Source organism: Bombina bombina, chromosome 1, assembly GCF_027579735.1.
Source record: "Bombina bombina isolate aBomBom1 chromosome 1, aBomBom1.pri, whole genome shotgun sequence".
NCBI classification, from domain to species: Eukaryota; Metazoa; Chordata; class Amphibia; order Anura; family Bombinatoridae; genus Bombina; species Bombina bombina.
Window position 1 is genome coordinate 296,088,133 of NC_069499.1, and position 25,683 is coordinate 296,113,815.

The 25,683-nt window shown below is 38.3% G+C and overlaps 1 protein-coding gene across 3 annotated transcripts in view; it reads right to left on the reverse strand.

Moving 5' to 3' along the window:
* The window catches only part of KALRN (kalirin RhoGEF kinase), a 731,621-nt gene that overhangs the window by 277,970 nt on the left and 427,968 nt on the right, over positions 1–25,683 (reverse strand). The gene's annotated exons all lie outside the window — the stretch shown is intronic.

A 25,683-nucleotide genomic window follows, 5' to 3' on the forward strand; every position in this document is an offset into this window, starting at 1 on the left:
CTCTGTATGAGACTTGGCAGTTTGAAAGCTTGTATCAGAATGTCGTCTAGGTACGGAGCTACCGAAATTCCTCGCGGTCTTAGTACCGCCAGAAGGGCACCCAGAACCTTTGTGAAGATTCTTGGAGCCGTAGCCAATCCGAATGGAAGAGCTACAAACTGGTAATGCCTGTCTAAGAAGGCAAACCTTAGATACCGGTAATGATCTTTGTGAATCGGTATGTGAAGGTAAGCATCCTTTAAATCCACTGTGGTCATGTACTGACCCTTTTGGATCATGGGTAAGATTGTCCGAATAGTTTCCATTTTGAACGATGGAACTCTTAGGAATTTGTTTAGGATCTTTAAATCCAAGATTGGCCTGAAAGTTCCCTCTTTTTTGGGAACCACCAAACAGGTTTGAGTAAAACCCTTGTCCTTGTTCCGACCGCGGAACCGGATGGATCACTCCCATTAATAACAGATCTTGTACACAGCGTAGAAACGCTTCTTTCTTTATCTGGTTTGTTGACAACCTTGACAGATGAAATCTCCCTCTTGGGGGAGAGAATTTGAAGTCTAGAAGGTATCCCTGAGATATGATCTCTAGCGCCCAGGGATCCTGAACATCTCTTGCCCAAGCCTGGGCGAAGAGAGAGAGTCTGCCCCCCACTAGATCCGGTCCCGGATCGGGGGCCCTCGGTTCATGCTGTCTTTGGGGCAGCAGCAGGTTTCCTGGCCTGCTTGCCCTTGTTCCAGGACTGGTTAGGTTTCCAGCCTTGTCTGTAACGAGCAACAGCTCCTTCCTGTTTTGGTGCAGTGGAAGTTGATGCTGCTCCTGTTTTGAAATTCCGAAAGGGACGAAAATTAGACTGTCTAGCCTTAGCTTTGGCTTTGTCTTGAGGCAGGGCGTGGCCCTTACCTCCTGTAATGTCAGCGATAATTTCTTTCAAACCGGGCCCAAATAAAGTTTGCCCCTTGAAAGGTATATTAAGTAATTTGGACTTAGAAGTTACATCAGCTGACCAGGATTTTAGCCACAGCGCCCTACGTGCCTGAATGGCGAATCCTGAGTTCTTAGCCGTAAGTTTGGTTAAATGTACTACGGCCCACCGAAATGAATGAATTAGCTAGTTTAAGGACTCTAAGCCTGTCCGTAATGTCGTCCAGCGTAGTTGAACTAAGGTTCTCTTCCAGAGACTCAATCCAAAATGCTGCCGCAGCCGTAATCGGCGCGATGCATGCAAGGGGTTGCAATATAAAACCTTGTTGAACAAACATTTTCTTAAGGTAACCCTCTAATTTTTTATCCATTGGATCTGAAAAAGCACAGCTATCCTCCACCGGGATAGTGGTACGCTTAGCTAAAGTAGAAACTGCTCCCTCCACCTTAGGACCGTTTGCCATAAGTCACGTGTGGTGGCGTCTATTGGAAACATCTTTCTAAATATTGGAGGGGGTGAGAACGGCACACCGGGTCTATCCCACTCCTTAGTAACAATTTCAGTTAGTCTCTTAGGTATAGGAAAAACGTCAGTACTCGCCGGTACCGCAAAGTATTTATCCAACCTACACAATTTCTCTGGTATTGCAACAGTGTTACAATCATTAAGAGCCGCTAAAACCTCCCCTAGTAATACACGGAGGTTTTCCAATTTAAATTAAAATTTGAAATATCTGAATCCAATCTGTTTGGATCAGAACCGTCACCCACAGAATGAAGCTCTCCGTCCTCATGCTCTGCAAGCTGTGACGCAGTATCAGACATGGCCCTAGTATTATCAGCGCACTCTGTTCTCACCCCAGAGTGATCACGCTTGCCTCTTAGTTCTGGTAATTTAGCCAAAACTTCAGTCATAACAGTAGCCATATCTTGTAATGTTATCTGTAATGGCCGCCCAGATGTACTAGGCGCCATAATATCACGCACCTCCCGGGCGGGAGATGCAGGTACTGCCGCGTGAGGCGAGTTAGTCGGCATAACTGTTCAAATTGTACAGATTGGCTTTTATTTAAAGTAGCATCAATACAGTTAGTACATAAATTTCTATTGGCTCCACCTTGGCATTGGAACAAATGACACAGGTATCTTCCTCTGAGTCAGACATGTTTAACACACTAGCAATAAACTTGCAACTTGGTTACAATCTTATTTAACAAAAAACGTACTGTGCCTCAAAAAAGCACTAAACGATTAAATGACAGTTGAAATAATGAACTGAAAAACAGTTATAGCATCAATCCTTAAAAACAACACAACTTTTAGCAAGGTTTGTTCCCATTAGTAAAGTAACAATAATTAAATTTGAAATAAAAATTACAGAACAACGTTTTTAATCACAGTCAATATATAAGTCTCACAGCTCTGCTGAGAGAATCTACCTCCCTCCAAAGAGTTTGAAGACCCCTGAGTTCTGTTAGAGATGAACCGGATCATGCAGGAAATACAAGAGTAACTGACTGGAAATTTTTGATGCGTAGCAAAGAGCGCCAAAAACGGCCCCTCCCCCTCACACACAGCAGTGAGAGAGAAACGAAACTGTCACAATTAAAAACAAGCAACTGCCAAGTGGAAAAATAATGCCCAAATATTTATTCACTCAGTACCTCAGAAAATGCCAAACGATTCTACATTCCAGCAAAAACGTTTAACATGATAAATACCTATTAAAAGGTTTAGTGTACTTTTAACAGAGTAATTCCGGTGAAATACCATCCCCAGAATACTGAAGAGTAGAGTATACATACATGTCATTATAACGGTATGGCAGGATTTTCTCATCAATTCCATTCAGAAAATAAAAACTGCTACATACCTCAATGCAGATTCATCTGCCCGCTGTCCCCTGATCTGAAGCTTTTACCTCCCTCAGATGGCCGAGAAACAGCAATATGATCTTAACTACTCCGGTTAAAATCATAGTAAAAAACTCTGGTAGATTCTTCTTCAAACTCTGCCAGAGAGGCAACAACACGCTCCGGTGCTATTGTAAAATAACAAACTTTTGATTGAAGTTATAAAAACTAAGTATAATCACCATAGTCCTCTCACACATCCTATCTAGTCGTTGGGTGCAAGAGAATGACTGGGAGTGACGTAGAGGGGAGGAGCTATATGCAGCTCTGCTGGGTGAATCCTCTTGCATTTCCTGTTGGGGAGGAGTTATATCCCAGAAGTAATGATGACCCGTGGACTGATCACACATAACAGAAGAAAACCATACCCCAAGGGAGCAACTATAGAAATTACTGATACCTCTAATCACAGCCAAACTGCTGGGGCTGGCAGTCCACATTTTAGCTGAGTGGTGTTGTGCACACTGTAGTTAGGAGATCCCTAATCAAATTAAAACAGAGCAGATTTAAAACTCCTGAGCAGTGTCAATGCAGGCGGCAAATTTATAGCTGCTCTTTAGTGTCTGTCTGTCTGATAAGGGTCAGATTATTTAAACCAGCACAACTCATTCGTATTTTGCAACAAATGGTTAAAAAATGTGTGCATATGTGTGTGTACATGTGTGCATTTGTGTTGATATATGTATGTGTGTGTGTGTATATATATATATATATATATATATATATATACACTGCTCAAAAAAATAAAGGGAACACTTAAACAACACAATGTAACTCCAAGTCAATCACACTTCTGTGAAATCAAACTGTCCACTTAGGAAGCAACACTGCAATCAATTTCACATGCTGTTGTGCAAATGGGATAGACAACAGGTGGAAATTATAGGCAATTAGCAAAACACCCCCAATAAAGGAATGGTTCTGCAGGTAGTGACCAGAGACCACTTCTCAGTTCCTATTCTTTCTGGCTGATGTTTTGGTCACTTTTGAATGCTGGCGGTGCTTTCACTCTAGTGGTAGCATGAGACGGAGTCTACAACCCACACAAGTGGCTCAGGTAGTGCAGCTCATCCAGGATGGCACATCAATGCGAGCTGTGGCAAGAAGGTTTGCTGTGTCTGTCAGCGTAGTGTCCAGAGCATTGAGGAGCTACCAGGAGACAGGCCAGTACATTCAGGAGACGTGGAGGAGACCGTAGGAGGCCAACAACCCAGCAGCAGGACCGCTACCTCCGCCTTTGTGCATGGAGGAACAGGAGGAGCACTGCCAGAGCCCTGGAAAATGACCTCCAGCAGGCCACAAATGTGCATGTGTCTGCTCAAACGGTCAGAAACAGACTCCATGACGGTGGTATGAGGGTCCGACGTCCACAGGTGCAGGTTGTGCTTACAGCCCAACACCGTGCAGGACGTTTGGCATTTGCCAGAGAACACCAAGATTGGCAAATTTACCACTGGCGCCCTGTGCTCTTCACAGATGAAAGCAGGTTCACACTGAGCACGTGACAGTCGTGACAGAGTCTGGAGACGCCGTGGAGAACGTTCTGCTGCCTGCAACCTTCTCCAGCATGACAGGTTTGGCAGTGGGTCAGTAATGGTGTGGGGTGGCATTTCTTTGGGGGGCCGCACAGCCCTCATGTGCTCGCCAGAGGTAGCCTGACTGCCATTAGGTACTGAGATGAGATCCTCAGACCCCTTGTGATACCATATGCTGGTGCGGTTGGCCCTGTGTTCCTCCTAATGCAAGAAAATGCTAGACCTCATGTGGCTGGAGTGTGTCAGCAGTTCCTGCAAGACGAAGGCATTGATGCTATGGACTGGCCCGCCCGTTCCCCAGACCTGAATCCAATTGAGCACATCTGGGACATCATGTCTCGCTCCATCCACCAACGTCACATTGCACCACAGACTGTCCAGGAGTTGGCAGATGCTTTAGTCCAGGTCTGGGAGGAGATCCCTCAGGAGACCATCCGCCACCTCATCAGGAGCATACACAGGCGTTGTAGGGAGGTCATACAGGCACGTGGAGGCCACACACACTACTGAGCCTCATTTTGACTTGTTTTAAGGACATTACATCAAAGTTGGATCAGCCTGTAGTGTGTTTTTCCACTTTCATTTTGAGTGTGACTCCAAATCCAGAACTCCATGGGTTGAAACATTTGATTTCCATTTTTAATTTTTTGTGTGATTTTTTTGGCAGCACATTCAACTATATAAAGAACAAAGTATTTCATTAGAATATTTAATTCATTCAGATCTAGGATGTGTTATTTTAGTGTTCCCTTTATTTTTTGGAGCAGTGTGTATATATATATATATATATATATATATATATATATATATATATATATATATATATTACACAGTAATATATAAATATATATGGTAAATGTATCCTCTGATGAAGAAGGTTCATATTGCCTTTGAAAGGCGTAAGGATTATTTTGGGAAAATGCCATTGCTATTGTCCTTATGATGCACTCGGCCTGAGAGACTTTTCACTATTTATGTGTAGAAGTGCTTTTGATTACCTCATATGTATTGAGGTTTTTTAAATGTGGGCTCATTAACCATATGCTGCTTACTGTGTGTTTATCATTTTAACAAATAAAACTATGTTGCACTATTTATTTATTTTCTCTCAATTTTTATTACATGTTTTTTGTGACTGCATCTTTGGACAACGTTGGATATCACTATTATACAACGTGGAGACAAGATTTGCCTGGTGTTTGTGACAAGACTATACCTACACTGTGCGGCCCTTACCTCATATATATTGAGATAGAAGAGTGTAAGAAGATGCCCGAAAGGGACTAGGATCCTTGTCTCCTATTTTCTTTGTTTTAAGAATTGTTGGCTGATTACGCCTACTTTATCTATTACACAGGATTGACTATTCATTGGGACTTTTTATGTATTTGCATTATGAATGTTTTTATATAATTGATCATAATACTCTGTGATTTTGGATACTTGTCTATATACATTTACATTCTAACCCCTATGTGAGACAGTTACACTGAGGTTGTGTGTATTTTAGACATTTTCTTTATATATTTATATATATATATATATATATATATATATATATATATATACATATATATATATATATATATATATATATATATATATATATATATATATATATGTGTGTGTGTGTTTGTGAGTGTGTGAATAGTTATTTATAAATTACAATGCCTAATCATTTGCATCATAAAACATTAAAAACAATTCTGATTAAAATATTTATTAGTAGGGGAATGGGAAAGAGAAAAAGGAAGTGGAGAATGGCACCCACTGGGAGAGAGATGTCCAATATGTGGATAATATAAAAGTTAATAATTTAAAAATAACTAGTGGATTAGGTGCTGTACACTAAAGGAACAATAGGGAAGGAAGGTCAAGCCTACAAAGCTTGTGTAAACTGTTAAAGCACTCTACATCTCACATCTCAGTTGGCTTCTAATTTTTTGAAAAATAACTCAAGCCATTGCGTTTTTTGAAGTCTAATGTGTCATAAAAACTTGATGTAAGTAGGTTTTCCACTATACTACAAAAAATACTGGACAACCAGCACCTAATTGGGCAAAACAGGTTGTGTGATCACATTACAGGGGTTTATTGTGGCATAAAACTGACATAAATGTACAGAGGGACCGTGTATCTGTCCAATGTGGCATTTTTTTATTTTTGTAATTTATAGTTTTCATTAAAATGCTATAGTTTGAAACAACCTTACATTAAGATTTATAATTTGTCTAAAATTTGAAAGGAGCAACGTTGTATCAGGGCCACTGGGTTGTACTTGCCCCCTGGCCCAAATGTTGTCAGTGCTCACCTAACCTTGTGACTCTGGACAAATCTTTTACACTTTCTAAAAACGTCCTAATGTGTTAATCTTGCATTAAATTAAGCGGCTCTGCCCAACTGTAGGATTGCCCGAATAACAATAATCTACTAAATTGCTTATTCATAAATTTACAATATTTTCACTGTATAACCTGCTTTCCCATCAACATCCCTACACATGCATACCATACCTAATCCCAAAGTGCATTGCTCACTGACCTCATTAACTCTCTAACACACCCATAATCCAGCTGTGATCAGCCCAATGAATACATTTTTTTTGTCATATTATATATCATTCTGATGTAACTGCAATTTCTATAAAAATTTACAATCTGAAGATAACTGTAAAATGGAACCACAAAGTAATTACCAATTTGGCTGGTGGAAAGAAATTTCAATTTCCAATTTATTTCTATTTTATTTAACTTTTTCATTTTGACAAGTGTATGAAAATTGGATAAGGTGTTAAGCAGAATCCTATGCTCATTTTAATTTAAAGGGTCAATATAGTAAAAAAAACTACATCTCATTTGTTAGAGAGTGTAATTTTAAAACTATCAAACCATGCACTTCTATAGTAGAAGTATAGCTCAGGAACGACAGAGCACTGCTAGTCTAGGGCGGGAAACTGTCACTGACCCAATCAGCAGAGCCAGCCACACAGAAAGGTTCATGTGACTGCTAAATGGGTCCAAAGACCATCAAGTTGATATTTTCGGAGTAACTAAGTTAAATTGTTAATCAAAGAGAGCAGTCTTCCAGATAATAACCCGTCTGAAACCAATCAATTTAACTAGTAACCCAAAAGTCAGCACAAAAATGATTTTGTATTTTTTCCCTCTATAACACTCACAGAAGGAAATAACAGGCTACAATAGATATCAATATAATACAAAATATTTGAGGACGAAGGGATTTAAAATAAGAATGTACATATTAGGAATGCATCAAAATAATTAATTTAAATGTCCATTGAAATAGCCACATGGATTCAATTCAACTTCTTTGTAGATAGTGTGAAATGTTATCACTTTGCAGACAGACTTAGTTTTGGCTAGATAATGAGTGGTGCGCTAACTCTTGCGGGTGAGCGAAAGGGGTTGATCTCGGTCTTTGCTTTTGTCAGAAGTAGTGCACGTATTATTGAAAGTAAACGTGTTGAATTTAATTCAAGCTCGACTAAAATGTTGCACAAAACACATAAAAAATACATTTAACATTACTCTCATAATAACAGTCTAATAAAAAAAATATTGCATAAAAAAGTTATAAGGACTTTAAGACATGAGGTCTCAGGTGTTATGCATACAGATGTATTTATATGTGTATTTATGTATTTACAGACATATATACACATATAAACACCTAAAATACACATGCATACATATATATATATGTACATTGGAGCCCTTTGCAGTCAAGTAGCTGAAAAAATGTAAAAACATAAATTATGCTTACCAGATAATTTCATTTCCTTCTGTATAAGGAGAGTCCACGGCATCATTCCTTACTGTTGGAAATACTGAACCTGGCCACCAGGAGGAGGACAAAGACACCCCAGCCAAAGGCTTGAATACCTCTCCCACTTCCCCATCCCCCAGTCATTCTGCCGAGGGACAAGGAACAGTAGGAAAAATATCAGGGTATAAAAGGTGTAATAGAAAAATTTAATTTAGAGGGCCACCCATCAGAGAACATGGGCGGGGGGGCCATGGACTCTCCTTATACAGAAGGAAATTAAATTATCTGGTAAGCATAATTTATGTTTTCCTTCTTAATATAAGGAGAGTCCACTGCATCATTCCTTACTGTTGGAAACTTATACCCAAGCTCTAGAGGATACTGAATGATAACGGGAGGGACAAAAAGAGAGGTGGACCCTAATCTAAGGGCAAGACAGCCTGCAAAACCTTTCTTCCGAAGGCTACTTCAGCTGAAGCAAAAACATCAAACTTGTAAAATTTAGAAAAAGTATGTAAGGACCAGGTAGCCGCCTTACAAATCTGATCCATAGAGGCCTCGTTCTTAAAGGCCCAAGAGGAAGCCCCTGCTCTAGTAGAATGAGCCATAATTCTCTGAGGAGGTTTATGTCCCGCTGTCTCTTAAGCTAAGCGGATAACACTCCTTAACCAAAAGGATAAGGAAGTTGAAGAGACCTTTCTGACCCTTGCGCTTCCCAGAATAGGCAACAAACAAGGAAGAAATTTGTCTAAAATCTCTTGATTGATGTTGCGGTCTGGACACGACCTTAGGAAGAAATCCTAACTTAGTACGAGGACAGTCTTATCAGAATAGATAAGGAGGCTCACAAGCAAAGCGGCAATCTCAGAAAACTCTGCGCACAGAAGCAATAGCCAGTAGAAAAAGAACCTTCCAGGACAACACTTAATGTCAATTTCATGTGGTAGGCTGAAAACGGAGCCTGCTGCAAACCTTAAGAACAAGATTCAGACTCCAAGGAGGAGCCTTAGATCAGAACACAGGTTCTAATTCTAATCAGAGAGTTAACAAAGGACTGTACGTCTGGAAGCTCCAAGAGCCTCATGTGCAGTAAAACAAACAGGGCTGAAATCTTTCCCCTCAGGGATCTGGCAAAAAAGACCCTTCTCCTGTCCATGCTGAGAAACAGTAGATCCTGGCAACCTTAACTTTATGCCAGGGGAATCCACGCTCTTCACCACCAGAATAAATAAGATTATCCACAACCTTATGATAGATGCGACGAGTAACCGGCTTACGAACTTCAATGAGAGTATCAATAACTCTCACAGAAAAACCTCTCTTGGCTAGGACCTAAGCGTTCAAACCTCCAACAGTCGACCCTCAGAGAATCTAGATTTTGATGAACAAAAGGACCTTGTTCCAGCAGATCCTCCGACAACCGTAACATCCATGGAGGAGAAGATGAATCCCCACCAGATCCTTGAAACACATCCTTCGCGGCCATGATGGAGCAATCAGTATCATTAATGCCTGCTCCTGCTTGAGTGGGCCACTACACGTGGAAGGAGTGGTAACGGCGGGAAAAGGTCAATTAGATTAGATTGAATCTCAAGGCACTGCTAATGCTTCTATTAGCTCGCCTGAGGATCCCTGGACCTCGACCCATATCTGGTAGCTTGGTATTGAGACGGGACGCCATGAGATCTATCTCCTGCATCCCCCACCTGTAGCATATCTCCGCAAACACTTCAGTATGGAGAGACCATTCCACCGGATGAAAGGATTGTCTGCTGAGAAAATCGACTTTCCACACCTGGAATGTAAATCGCTGACAGCGAAAAAGCTGTGGGCCTCCGCCCACTCCAGAATCCTAAATACTTCCCTTCATTGCTAGGGAGCTTCTCGTCCCCCCTGATGGTTTGATGTAAGCCACCGAGGTTATATTTGTCTGACTGGAATCTGATAACCAGGACGAACCAAGAAGAGGCCAAGACTTCAGAGCATTGATGATTGCCCGAAGTTCCAGAATGTTGATCGGGAGGGAGCGTTCCTCCTGAGACCACAGGCCCTGTGCCTTCTTGGGCACCCTAAACAGCTCCCCGTCCTAATAGACTTGCGTCTTCTGACACTACTCATGACACGAAAGGTAAAGAATGACTGGGGAATGAGGGAAGTGGGAGAGGTATTTAAGCCTTTGGCTGGGGTGTCTTTGCCTCCTCCTGGTGGTCAGGTTCAGTATTTCCCAACAGTAAGGAATGATGCCGTGGACTCTCCTTATATTAGGAAGGAAAACATAATTTATGCTTACCTGATAAATGTATTTCTTCTTGTGGTGTATCAGTCCACGGATCATCCCATTACTTGTGGGATATTCTCATTCCCAACAGGAAGTTGCAGAGGACACCCACAGCAGAGCTGTCTATATAGCTCCTCCCTCACTGCCATATCCAGTCATTCGACCGAAAACAAGCAGAGAAAGGAGAAACCACAGGGTGCAGTGGTGACTGTAGTTTAAAATTAAAAAATACCTGCCTTAAAATGACAGGGCGGGCCGTGGACTGGATACACCCACAAGAGAAATAAATTTATCAGGTAAGCATAAATTATGTTTTCTCTTGTAAGGTGTATCCAGTCCACGGATCAATCCATTACTTGTGGGATACCAATACCAAAGCTAAAGTACACGGATGAAGGGAGGGACAAGGAAGGTACCACTGCCCTGTAAAACCTTTCTCCCCAAAAATAGCTCCGAAGAAGCAAAAGTATCAAATTTGTAGAATTTGAAAAAGTATGAAGCGAAGACCAAGTCGCCGCCTTGCAAATCTGTTCAACAGAAGCCTCATTTTTAAAGGCCCATGTGGAAGCCACAGCTCTAGTAGAATGAGCTGTAATCCTTTCTGGAGGCTGCTGGCCAGCAGTCTCATAAGGCCTAAGCGATTATGCTTCTTAGCAAAAAGAAAGAGAGGTTGCCGAAGCCTTTTGACCTCTCTCTGTCCAGATTAGACAACAAACAAAGCAGATGTTTGACGAAAATCTTTAGTAGCTTGTAAGTAAAACTTTAAAGCACGAACCACGTCCAGACTGTGTAATAGACGCTCCTTCTTTGAAAAAGGATTAGGACACAAAGACGGAACAACAATCTCTTGATTGATATTCTTATTAGATACCACCTTAGGTAAAAACCCAGGTTTGGTACGCAGAACTCCCTTATCTGCATGGAGGATCAGATAAGGAGAATCACGTTGTAAGGCAGATAACTCGGAAACTCTACGAGCCGAGGAAATAGCTACCAAAAAAGAACTTTTCAAGATAAAAGTTTCATATCTATGGAATGAAGAGGTTCAAACGGAACCCCCTGAAGAACTTTAAGAACCAATTTAAGCATCCAAGGTGGAGCAACACGGTTTAAACGTGTAGAAAGTGAAGGCATAGCTTCAGGCGAACCAGCCGGGTAAGTGTTGCAGACGCCGGTGTGCAGACTTCCGGCGCTATAAGAAGGGCAGTGAATTTCGTTCCGAATAGGAAAGACCAGAGCTATTAGGGTCACGGAAAGGTGCAGGCACTGGTTGGGGACCAAGCCGTCCCCTGAATAAACAATGGAACAAAATAGGCAGCACAGCATTGTATTTGCAAAATTAAATAGGATGTTTAATCCATATCAATTCAGAGTACAAACATACACACAGGTAGGAAGGTAAGAAGGGGGGGGCGTGGCCTTACGCGTTTCGTGCCCTCAGGGCACTTAGTCATAGGATGTTAGCCTGTTGAACACGGCCTGGTTAAATTCCAACCTGCACCAATCACATACGTGAAACAAGGCTAGGAATAATCAGGCAAGTGTGAAAGAGGCCAAAGCAGTTAAAACAATTTATCAAAGGACCTAACCATTCCATAATATTCATATACCATGCTAGAAAAAAACAACTAGGAATATTAATAACAATTTAAATCTTAAAGATCTACTATGCTTGATTTTCATTAATACCCACTATTCAAAAGAGAGACTGATAATACAGAGATGAGGGCACTAAATGACATAAATGGAAATTCAGTTTTGAATTAAACACACAAACAACATATGTAAATATATGAAATGAAAGGAAGAAAAGTACAGGCGCACAAGGCACAATTCAAGTGTAGAGTTTTTATTATGAATATAGACACACAGTTAGAAACACTTCTAGATTAAAAACAAAATGTGCATTGAGAGCATATGCCTCCTGGGATTATCGCAGCACCTGTGGCACCGGGGATTAGATGTTCTTCTCCTCTCCGTTACAATGAGAGCAATTGGGGCGGCGCGTGTTCCGGATCCTGTCACCCAAACTCTAGTGACACTGGTAGCCAACAGTACTTTATAAATGCTTTCTCCATAAAGTCCTTTGTTTGGTTTTAGATGCCTGGACGTGTTTCCCCGACTCCGGTCGGGCTTTTTCAAAGGCAGAGTGGATTGAAACAGGCCGCCTGTTTGTTTTAAAGGCGTGTTAACCAATCAGGTTAGAGGTGTGCCGCTCTTTGTCCAATCGTTACTGGAAGGTGTGAGCGCATATAGGAAAGTCCCGGATTGGGGTTTAAAAGCCTCGTGTGTTTATACTCCATTAGATGCAATCACTATGCTTTAATGCAGAGTTTCATGTGGAGGACATATCAAATATTAAATACAGAAAACAACCATGATACATACATATAAGGCATATACAGAGAACGGACAAACAGACCTAAAGTATTCTCATTTGTTACAACCACAGATATATTGTATAATAAAACATATTATAAGGCTAAAATACGGGTATGCATTGTGTGTTTAAAATACTACCTCTGGGACCCCTAATTATCACATTGAGGGTTATAAACGATCTTTCATAAGTTTTATTAGTGTATATAACTGATATATAGCCCTGATGAGGATTTCTATAATGAGCCTAAACTTGAACATATAAACTTATAATAAAAATTGACGTTATAAAGGATAAGGTAAAAATATAAATTTAAAAACTTGTAGAGTTCTGTCCTTATTAATTTTAATTTTAGAATGACTTTAAAGTTATATGTAGATTGGGAAATTTAAATATATAAAAAAATAAAAGTAGAGGATTGTTAACTGGATGACTATTCTTTTCTAAACGTATAGACAAGATTATTTATGTTTTTTTTTTTTAATTTTTAATTGTTATATATATACTTATAGCAAATGATTCCATAGATTTTGTTTAAGGGAATAACGTTGCTGTATAGAAAAGATGATCTTGAAAATAAACCTATTCTATATAGTTCTAATGAATTTACGAATAAACATGTTCCTAATTTCATTTTCTTTATTTCTGGCAATGGTCAGAGGATGCCCTGAAAAAAAGGTTCAAGGGGGATATGATTTTGTAATATATTAGGCTAGGTAAAAGTTAATATTTTTAAACTAATATAAAATAGTGTCAGAATTTATAAAAATTTGTGAAAATTTATAAAAATTTTTATGGTTTTCTGAGTTAAAATTGAATAAGTTAAAATTTGAATTAAAAAGTAATAAATAAATTGATCATGGAAAGAAAAAAATTTTCACTTAAAAAATTGCTATGAAAGGTGCTAGCTCTATGGAGATTCTAAAAGACCAAGGAACATAGAGACTGGTTTGTTGTATTATATGAATGCCGCTACATCTATATCGATGTTGAGCCCTAGGGGTTGTAGTGTTTTAAGCTATATATCCACTTTGTTTCTAGTTTTCTTAGTTCAAGTAATCTATTTGGTTTTGTATGTGGCACTTGGTCAATTACTTGTGCCTTTAACGAACTAGGATTACTCCTATGGCAATCCAAAAAATGTTTTGGTACACTATGGTTCTCCATTTTTTCTTTAATATTGTATAGATGCTCATTTATCCTGCGTCTTATCTTTCTTTTTGTGCGCCCTATGTATAATAGGCCACATCCACATTCCAATAAATAAACTACATAAATTGAATCGCAGTTGCTTCTAAAATCTATACTGTATGTTTCTGTGGATTGGCTATTATGGAATGTGGGTGCTTTGTTTATGTGTTTGCACATATTACATCTTGATTTTCCACATTTCATGGTACCTTTCCAGTTTGTTAGCCAATTGTCCACCTTTGGACTGATTTTACTATTTGGAGCAGGTTTGATTCTACTGGGAGCTAGTATATTCTTCAAGCTCCTCCCTTTTTTATATGTGAAAGTGGGTTTTTCTTCAAGCTGTGGACCTAAAATAGGATCTGATTTTAAGATGGGCCAATGTTTGTTAATAATGTCTTCTAATTTTTTAGAACCTTGATTGTATGTGGATATAAATCTTATAGGATTGTGGTTTGTGGACAGAGATTTGATTAAATTGTTATGAAAATTGGTCCCTATTAAATTTGACTCGTCATTCGAATTAAGATTCGTCCCTCTGAAGAAAGACCTTCTGTCTGTAGCAGCTATAGCTGTTTTTGCTTTATTTAGTGCCTCTTGGTTATATCCTTTATCTAAAAATTTCTTCTCTAGGATATCTGCTTCCATATTATAATCTGAATTATGTGTACAATTTCTCCTAATTCTTGAAAATTGACTCTTAGGAACATTATTTATCCAACTCTTCTTGTGCGCACTTTTTGCTTGTATGAAGCTATTGCAATCGGTGGTTTTCCTATAGTTTTTAACAGCAATTTTACCTTCTTGGTCTTTAAACAAAATTAAATCTAAAAATTCTATTTTTTCTTTTGATACATTTTTTGTAAATTTTAAATTAAAATCATTACTATTTATGTGATCCATAAAATCATTGACTCTTTCTTCATCGCCCCTCCATAGAATGATGATATCGTCTATATATCTTGCATATGTTAAAATATTATTAATAAAAGGGTTATTTTCCCACACATATGTGTTCTCAAACGCATTCACATACAGATTTGCGTATGAGGGGGCAAAAGTGGTGCCCATAGCCGTCCCTCTTTTTTGTACATAAAATTTATTTTCAAAATTAAAATAATTTCTGTGTAAGATAAATTTCATACTTTCTATTAAAAATTCTATTTGGTTAGAGGGAAAGGACCAATTTGATAATTCTAACTCCACTTTCTGGATACCATTCGAATGTGGGATGCATGTATATAGTGATGCAACGTCGCATGTTAGCCAAATCATATCTTCTTCCCAGTTTAACCCTTCAAATTTGGTAATTACTTCTGTTGTATCTTTTAAATATGCTCTGGTAGATTTTACCAGTGGTTGCAAGAAAAAATCTACATATTTTGAAAGTTTATCTGTAATAGACCCAATCCCGGAGATAATAGGTCTACCGGGAGGGTTTTGTTGGTCCTTATGTACTTTTGGGAGGTGGTATATGATTGGTATGTTTGGTTGTGGGTTGTATATATATTTGTATTCATCATCATTTAGTATCCCTTCCGTTTTTGCTTTACTTAACAGTTTGTTTAACTCTTTATTATAAATTTCAGTTGGGTCTGTTGACAACATTTCATATGTGTCTGCATCCCCTAAGAGTTTCATGGCCTCTTTTAGGTAATCTTCTCTCTTCTGGATTACTATCCCCCCTCCCTTGTCGGCCGGGCGGATGATGATTTCTCTATTATCACCTAATTTTTTGAGGGATTTCCTTTTCCTGGAAAGGAAATCCCTCAAAAAATTAGGTGATAATAGAGAAATCATCATCCGCCCGGCCGACAAGGGAGGGGGGATAGTAATCCAGAAGAGAGAAGATTACCTAAAAGAGGCCATGAAACTCTTAGGGGATGCAGACACATATGAAATGTTGTCAACAGACCCAACTGAAATTTATAATAAAGAGTTAAACAAACTGTTAAGTAAAGCAAAAACGGAAGGGATACTAAATGATGATGAATACAAATATATATACAACCCACAACCAAACATACCAATCATATACCACCTCCCAAAAGTACATAAGGACCAACAAAACCCTCCCGGTAGACCTATTATCTCCGGGATTGGGTCTATTACAGATAAACTTTCAAAATATGTAGATTTTTTCTTGCAACCACTGGTAAAATCTACCAGAGCATATTTAAAAGATACAACAGAAGTAATTACCAAATTTGAAGGGTTAAACTGGGAAGAAGATATGATTTGGCTAACATGCGACGTTGCATCACTATATACATGCATCCCACATTCGAATGGTATCCAGAAAGTGGAGTTAGAATTATCAAATTGGTCCTTTCCCTCTAACCAAATAGAATTTTTAATAGAAAGTATGAAATTTATCTTACACAGAAATTATTTTAATTTTGAAAATAAATTTTATGTACAAAAAAGAGGGACGGCTATGGGCACCACTTTTGCCCCCTCATACGCAAATCTGTATGTGAATGCGTTTGAGAACACATATGTGTGGGAAAATAACCCTTTTATTAATAATATTTTAACATATGCAAGATATATAGACGATATCATCATTCTATGGAGGGGCGATGAAGAAAGAGTTAATGATTTTATGGATCACATAAATAGTAATGATTTTAATTTAAAATTTACAAAAAATGTATCAAAAGAAAAAATAGAATTTTTAGATTTAATTTTGTTTAAAGACCAAGAAGGTAAAATTGCTGTTAAAAACTATAGGAAAACCACCGATTGCAATAGCTTCATACAAGCAAAAAGTGCGCACAAGAAGAGTTGGATAAATAATGTTCCTAAGAGTCAATTTTCAAGAATTAGGAGAAATTGTACACATAATTCAGATTATAATATGGAAGCAGATATCCTAGAGAAGAAATTTTTAGATAAAGGATATAACCAAGAGGCACTAAATAAAGCAAAAACAGCTATAGCTGCTAAAGACAGAAGGTCTTTCTTCAGAGGGACGAATCTTAATTCGAATGACGAGTCAAATTTAATAGGGACCAATTTTCATAACAATTTAATCAAATCTCTGTCCACAAACCACAATCCTATAAGATTTATATCCACATACAATCAAGGTTCTAAAAAATTAGAAGACATTATTAACAAACATTGGCCCATCTTAAAATCAGATCCTATTTTAGGTCCACAGCTTGAAGAAAAACCCACTTTCACATATAAAAAAGGGAGGAGCTTGAAGAATATACTAGCTCCCAGTAGAATCAAACCTGCTCCAAATAGTAAAATCAGTCCAAAGGTGGACAATTGGCTAACAAACTGGAAAGGTACCATGAAATGTGGAAAATCAAGATGTAATATGTGCAAACACATAAACAAAGCACCCACATTCCATAATAGCCAATCCACAGAAACATACAGTATAGATTTTAGAAGCAACTGCGATTCAATTTATGTAGTTTATTTATTGGAATGTGGATGTGGCCTATTATACATAGGGCGCACAAAAAGAAAGATAAGACGCAGGATAAATGAGCATCTATACAATATTAAAGAAAAAATGGAGAACCATAGTGTACCAAAACATTTTTTGGATTGCCATAGGAGTAATCCTAGTTCGTTAAAGGTACAAGTAATTGACCAAGTGCCACATACAAAACCAAATAGATTACTTGAACTAAGAAAACTAGAAACAAAGTGGATATATAAGCTTAAAACACTACAACCCCTAGGGCTCAACATCGATATAGATGTAGCGGCATTCATATAATACAACAAACCAGTCTCTATGTTCCTTGGTCTTTTAGAATCTCCATAGAGCTAGCACCTTTCATAGCAATTTTTTTAGTGAAAAATTTTTTTCTTTCCATGATCAATTTATTTATTACTTTTTAATTCAAATTTTAACTTATTCAATTTTAACTCAGAAAACCATAAAATTTTTATAAATTTTCACAAATTTTTATAAATTCTGACACTATTTTATATTAGTTTAAAAATATTAACTTTTACCTAGCCTAATATATTACAAAATCATATCCCCCTTGAACCTTTTTTTCAGGGCATCCTCTGACCATTGCCAGAAATAAAGAAAATGAAATTAGGAACATGTTTATTCCTAAATTCATTAGAACTATATAGAATAGGTTTATTTTCAAGATCATCTTTTCTATACAGCAACGTTATTCCCTTAAACAAAATCTATGGAATCATTTGCTATAAGTATATATAACAATTAAAATTAAAAATTAAAAACATAAATAATCTTGTCTATACGTTTAGAAAAGAATAGTCATCCAGTTAACAATCCTCTACTTTTATATATTTAAATTTCCCAATCTACATATAACTTTAAAGTCATTCTAAAATTAAAATTAATAAGGACAGAACTCTACAAGTTTTTAAATTTATATTTTTACCTTATCCTTTATAACGTCAATTTTTATTATAAGTTTATATGTTCAAGTTTAGGCTCATTATAGAAATCCTCATCAGGGCTATATATCAGTTATATACACTAATAAAACTTATGAAAGATCGTTTATAACCCTCAATGTGATAATTAGGGGTCCCAGAGGTAGTATTTTAAACACACAATGCATACCCGTATTTTAGCCTTATAATATGTTTTATTATACAATATATCTGTGGTTGTAACAAATGAGAATACTTTAGGTCTGTTTGTCCGTTCTCTGTATATGCCTTATATGTATGTATCATGGTTGTTTTCTGTATTTAATATTTGATATGTCCTCCACATGAAACTCTGCATTAAGCATAGTGATTGCATCTAATGGAGTATAACACACGAGCTTTTAACCCCAATCCGGGACTTTCCTATATGCGCTCACACCTTCCAGTAACGATTGGACAAAGAGCGCACACCTCTAACCTGATTGGTTAACACGCCTTTAAAACAAACAGGCGCCTGTTTCAATCCACTCTGCCTTTGAAAAAGCCCGACCGGAGTCGGGGGAAACGCGTCAGGCATCTAAAACCAAACAAAGACTTTATGGGAAAGCATTTATAAAGTACTGTTGGCTACCAGTGTCACTAGAGTTTGGGTGACAGGATCCGGAACACCGCCGCCCAATTGCTCTCATTGTGAACGGAGAGGAGAAGAACATCTAATCCCCGGTGCCACAGGTGCTGCGATAATCCCAGGAGCATATGCTCTCAATGCACATTTTGTTTTTAATCTAGTAAGTGTTTCTAACTGTGTGTCTATTATTCATAATAAAAACTCTACACTTGAATTGTGCCTTGTGCGCCTGTCTTTTCTTCCTTTCATTTCATGTAACTACATCTGAGCCGAGACCAGTGGGATTGCTGGCTGGGAACAGGCGGCACTTTCACCGGCACTGCAATCAAAATAGAATTGCTTTCTGTATGGTTCATTTGAACGTTACCCTCACCGATTCAGGATCATCTGCAAAATATAAGAAAACTCTCTGTTTTAACACTCAAGGTACCGTCCCAATCCTAATAGAATTCTAAAAACTGTTTACTCTAAGTCTAAATGTGACCGGGGACTAAAATTACAAAATCCCATTTTATGACTGTTATTACATCTATGGACTTTTGATAAACACAAATTTCCAGTTTTGTCTATTAGGGTATAATCTAATCATTTATTTACAACATCTTGTTTTTTATTTATAGTATTATTGTTATTATTATGTTTCTTATTTTTTGTTTTCTTTTTTAATATTTTTTCAACTTCAGAAGTTTTTTTAAAATCCTCAGTTTTAAATTGCTTACTTAGCTTTTTATTATATTTAAAGGTATATTTAAAGGTGTTTTTATTGCTAGACAAATTTCCATTATACCGTCATAGTGGTATCAATAGATAATAATCAATAAGAAAATTGGGTTCAGAACATAAGCGCATAAAATCACAAACAGTGATATGTAAATATATTATTATTAACCGTCTGCTTTAATCTAATCTGTGAATAAACTGATATCCCATTCCTTATTTAAACCTTGGGGTTCCCTTGTACATAATGTAAAGATCCAAAATAATTCTTTCTTAGTTAGAATATTGAATTTATTACCACCTCTTGGTGGCAAGAACACTTTATCAATGGCTTTTACATTAATATTGGGAATATTAGAAAAATGATACCAATTAAAATGGTTTGCAACACTAGATGTCTTTACATAATTTTTAATATCTCTTTTGTGTTCTCCCACTCGCTTTCTCAGGGTACGTGAGATCTGACCTACGTATTGAACCCCACAAAGGTTACACTCCAACAAATAGATGACAAAAGTTGAAGAACAATTCATGTAATGATTAATTTTATAGTTTAAACCAGTTGTAAAACTTCTAAAACTGTCACCACCAGAGACAACCTCACATGTGCCACAATTAGGTGATAAACATGAGAAAGTGCCTTTACGGTCTAGCCAGTTCTTCTTCCTTTTATCAGGGTGATTGGATACCAAACTGGTGCCAACATGTTTCCCAATGTGGGTGTTTTTTTTAAAACAAATTTTATATACCTCAAATATGGATTTAGCATCTCATCACCCTCCAAGAGAATTAGATTCCTCTTTAGAATTTTACAGATCTCATTAAATTGTGAAGAATACTGTGTGGACTATTGAATCTGAGAAACCATTTTTCTCTTTATTAACGTTTCTCTTGTTTTCTCTCACACAGTGTTCCTCTCTAACCTCTGAAAGACTTTTTTCCAAAGTGTCCAAATTGTAACCTCTGGCATGAAGTCTATACTTAAGGTCAGCTGCCTGTTTTTCAAATGATGAATCTTTGGTAGCATTTCTGCGAAAACGCAGAAATTGACTTCTGGGAATGGCCTTTATCAATGTTTGGGGTGACACGAAGTGGCATGCAGAATTGTGTTGCCTGCTGTCGGCTTCCTATATGTGTCAGTAAATATACTGGCACTTTGAAACAACCGACCAGTTTTAATCCAAATACTGGGCTTCATTCAAATGCATGCCACCCGTGAACCCCAAACTGAGTTCATTATCATTGATGTACCGCATAAAATCATCAAAAACAAAATCCCCTTTGACAATGAAAATAAGATCATCTATATAACGCATATATAGATGAATATTGTCTTTAAAGGGGTTGTTCACATTGTAGACTGCGCCGAGCTCCCACCATCCCATAAACAAATTAGCAAATGATGGGGCAAATTTTGCCCCCATTGCTGTTCCGCAAATTTGCAAAAAATACTCATTACCAAACATAAAAAAATTATGGGATAGCAGGAACCCGACGCAGTCACAAATGTAAGCACAAAAGATATCAGAGTAGTCTGTCCTAGTTTTAAGGAAGAATTCAATTGCTTTTAGTCCTAAAGCATGGGGGATGTTGGAATAAAGTGATACCACATCTATCACCACCCACCCAAAACCCTCACACCACTCACACTCTCAAGGAGCGAGATCAAATGGCCCGAATCCCTAAGGAAGCTACTCAAGCCTTTTACCAAGGGCTGTAAAACAGAATCAACCCATTGCGAAAATGGTTCAAATAATGACCAATGCCCGATGATTGGGCGTCCAGGAGGATTGGCCAGATCTTTGTGGGTTTTGGGCAGGTGGTGAAAGATGGGCATCACAGGAAATGCTGGAATCAATGACATCCTGTCCTTATTTTCAAAAATACCAATAGATATTCCCTCATCCACCAGCTTCTCCCTAAAGGCTCCTGTAGGATTGGAAGACAAAGCTCTATAGGTGACACCATCCGTTAATTGTCTTTTTGCCTCTCTCACATAATCTGTTTTATTCATAACCACGACATTGCCACCCTTATCAGAAGATTGGATGACAATGTTGTGGTTATCGCGTAGCTGTCATATTGCAAGATTTTCTTTATGATTGAGATTGCTACGTACTCGTTTGGTACTTTCAGAATTCAAACTCTGATTGTATTCAATAATTTCTTGTTCAACCTTTTTTTGGAATGAGTTTAGGTACATTCCCCTAGATTGTGCAGGATAAAAATCCTTTGCAACCTTTTTTGGTTTAGTAATTCTCTGATCATTGAGATCCATATCACCAGGATCTAAATCTTTCAGAACTTCTAAAGCTACGCTATCATTGAAGTCAAAAGATCTGTCTATAGGACCAACAGCTTGTCCGTCACTAGACTCTTCTCATTCACTGGACTCCCTACTCATCTGTATGTATAGAAACATCTAAATTAAAAATATCCTCTATACTATCTTGTGAATGAAAATATCTCTTTAACGCCAGTTTGCGTACAAACCTATTTATGTCAATTAGGGTGGAAAAAACAGAAAAATCATGTGTCGGTGCAAACCCCAAACCTTTTGTCAAAACACTAATATGCTCATTACTGAGATCAAAATTGGACAAATTAAGTACAGTCAATTTTAATTCTTCTTCTTCTCCCTTTTGGAACTTCTCCTTTCTTCTCCTGTGCCTGCTCTTCTCGTCTTTTTCCCTTCTTGCCTAAAGGGACCCCTGAATTCTTGATTTTCGGGCGTACTACTGCTTTTTTTCAATCCCTCTATTTCCGGATACCTGCAAAGACAAAGAAGGTTGGGGAGAAAGAGAAGAAGAGGAGGAGGAAGAAGAGTCCACATCACTACTGTCTGTATTGACAGAGTTTGGTTCAGATGTTTCTGCCTCAGTTGAAGAGAAATTCACTTTGCGATTACTTTGGCCTTTTTTCAAGATAGACTTTGGTTCTGGGAGTGGGGTGGAGGTTTTCATCCATTGTCCCTTTTTTTATCCTTATCCTTTTTAGAAGAATGAACCATGTGATCTTCACTCTTATCTGTTTGCTCCACATCTTTGGATGATATTTCATCTATAGCTTTTCTGCTGTTATTCAACTTCTTATTATTGGCACCTCCGTGAAACGTCTCCTCCTACTCACGAATCTTGACCAATCATAAACCTTGTTATTCATATAGTCATCTAGATCACGATTATACTTGCGACCCTTTACTGTGGCCAATTCATCATCTGATTTCTTTATTCTCACTTTCATCTGTGTCTTTAAATCCTGTATTTCTCATCAGTTTTGTGTGACTTTAATTCACCTCTTACAGTCTGTATGCGTTCCTTCAAAACTGTTCTTTTCATAGTTTTACTTTTTACAAGGATATTCAGTAGTGTGATAGAGCACAAAGTCAGTGCATCTTTCCATTCCTTTATTAAGGATTCATCCTCAAGATCGTATGAGGGAAACTTCTTTATTCTCAATCCCCTTGGGATCCTGTTGGCATTGATGTAGTGCTCAAATGCTACTATATCCCACATCAGACGCAAATCTGTTATTAAGAGTCTCTCTAACTCTTTGAATAAACTAGTAAGATCTTTACTGATTGTGTCACTGTTGGTTGAAAAGATCTTTTCAAAGAAGTCCTTACGATTTTCAAGATTAAAAATAGTTTTATTCAAACTTCCAGCCCCCTCCTCCATGTTGCTGTGTGTATGTGCAAACAATACAAAAACTTTCACGTGAACACCTTCACAAATTAAGCTCAAAATAATTTGCTTGCAATAATGAAAAAAGTAAGCCGTGATTAGAGTACAGCGTTCCGCTGTGATATAGTTGCAGTAAGAAAAATGTGTGTTGCTTTCTCTGAGTGTTAATGCGATTCCTTATTAATGCTTCAAGGAGTACTTAACTTGTTCCTTGTAAATTAAGTTCATCGCATTTTCAAAGATAATTTTGCTGTCCATACATAAGTGATCACTGTGTCATAAATGGGCCAAGCACATTGACATAGATATGCATATAAATCAGTTGTAGCTTTAACTAAGACCACACAAATAGTTTTAAAGTCGTTCACTGACTTGTGTCCCAAAACCGTACTGATGCTTAGATCGCAGTGTAATTCAACCGTCAGTTACACACAAAGGTTCATCGTCAAATACTTGCAATATCATGAAAATAAGATGCAGCACTTACTCTTATCTCAGGCGGGTATTCACGAGCACCAGCTGAGGCTTGAATCGTAGACGTGTAGAAAGTGAAGGCGTAGCTTCAGGCGAACCAGGGTAAGTGTTGCAGACGCCGGGTGCAGACTTCCGGCGCTGTAAGAAGGGCAGCGAATTCATTCCGAAATAGGAAAGACAGAGCTATTAGGGTCACGGAAAGGTGCAGGCACTGGTTGGGGACCAAGCCGTCCCCTGAATAAACAATGGAACAAAATAGGCAGCACAGCGTTGTATTTGCAAAATAAAATAGGATGTTTAATCCATATCAATTCAGAGTACAAACATACACACAGGTAGGAGGTAAGAAGGGGGCGTGTCCTTACGCGTTTTGTGCCTCAGGGCACTTAGTCATAGGATGTTAGCCTGTTGAACACGGCCTGGTTAAATTCCAACCTGCACCAATCACATACGTGAAACAAGGCTGGAAATAATCAGGCAAGTGTGAAAGAGGCCAAAGCAGTTAAAACAATGTATCAAAGGACCTAACCATTCCATAATATTCCATATATATGCTAGAAAAAAACAACTAGGAATATTATTAACAATTTTGAATAGTGGTATTAATGAAAATCAAGCATAGTAGATCTTTAAGATTTAAATTGTTGATAATATTCCTAGTTGTTTTTTTCTAGCATGTATATGGAATATTATGGAATGGTTAGGTCCTTTGATACATTGTTTTAACGGCTTTGGCCTCTTTCACACTTGCCTGATTATTTCCAGCCTTGTTTCACGTATGTGATTGGTGCAGGTTGGAATTTAACCAGGCCGTGTTCAACAGGCTAACATCCTATGACTAAGTGCCCTGAGGCACAAAACGCGTAAGGACACGCCCCCTTCTTACCTCCTACCTGTGTGTATGTTTGTACTCTGAATTGATATGGATTAAACATCCTATTTTATTTTGCAAATACAACGCTGTGCTGCCTATTTTGTTCCATTTTTCAACAGGTTTAAACACAGGCTTGATTCTAACTAAAGCCTGACAAAATGCCTGAACGTCTGGGACATCCGCCAGACGCTTGTGCAAAAGAATAGATAGCGCAGAAATCTGTCCCTTTAAGGAACTAGCTGACAATCCTTTCTCCAATCCTTCTTGGAGAAAAGATAATATCCTGGGAATCCTGACCTTACTCCATGAGTAGCCCTTAGATTCACACCAATAAAGATATTTATGCCATATTTTATGATAGATTTTCCTGGTGACAGGCTTCCGTGCCTGAATTAAGGTATCAATGACTGACTCGGAGAAACCACGCTTTGATAAAATCAAGCGTTGAATCTCCAGGCAGTCAGCCTCAGAGAAATTAGATTTGGATGGTTGAAAGGACCTTGAAGTAGAAGGTCCTGTCTCAGCGGCAGAGTCCATGGTGGAAAGGATAACATGTCCACCAGATCTGCATACCAAGTCCTGCGTGGCAACGCAGGCGCTATCAAGATCACCGATGCTCTCTCCTGCTTGATTTTGGCAATCAGACGAGGGAGCAGAGGAAACGGTGGAAATACATAAGCCAGGTTGAAGGACCAAGGCGCTGCTAGAGCATCTATCAGCGTTGCCTTGGGGTCCCTGGGCCTGGATCCGTAACAAGGAAGCTTGGCGTTCTGGCGAGACGCCATGAGATCCAGTTCTGGTTCGCCCCAACGAAGAACCAATTGTGCAAACACCTCCGGATGGAGTTCCCACTCCCCGGATGAAAAGTCTGTCGACTTAGAAAATCCGCCTCCCAGTTCTCTATACCTGGGATATGG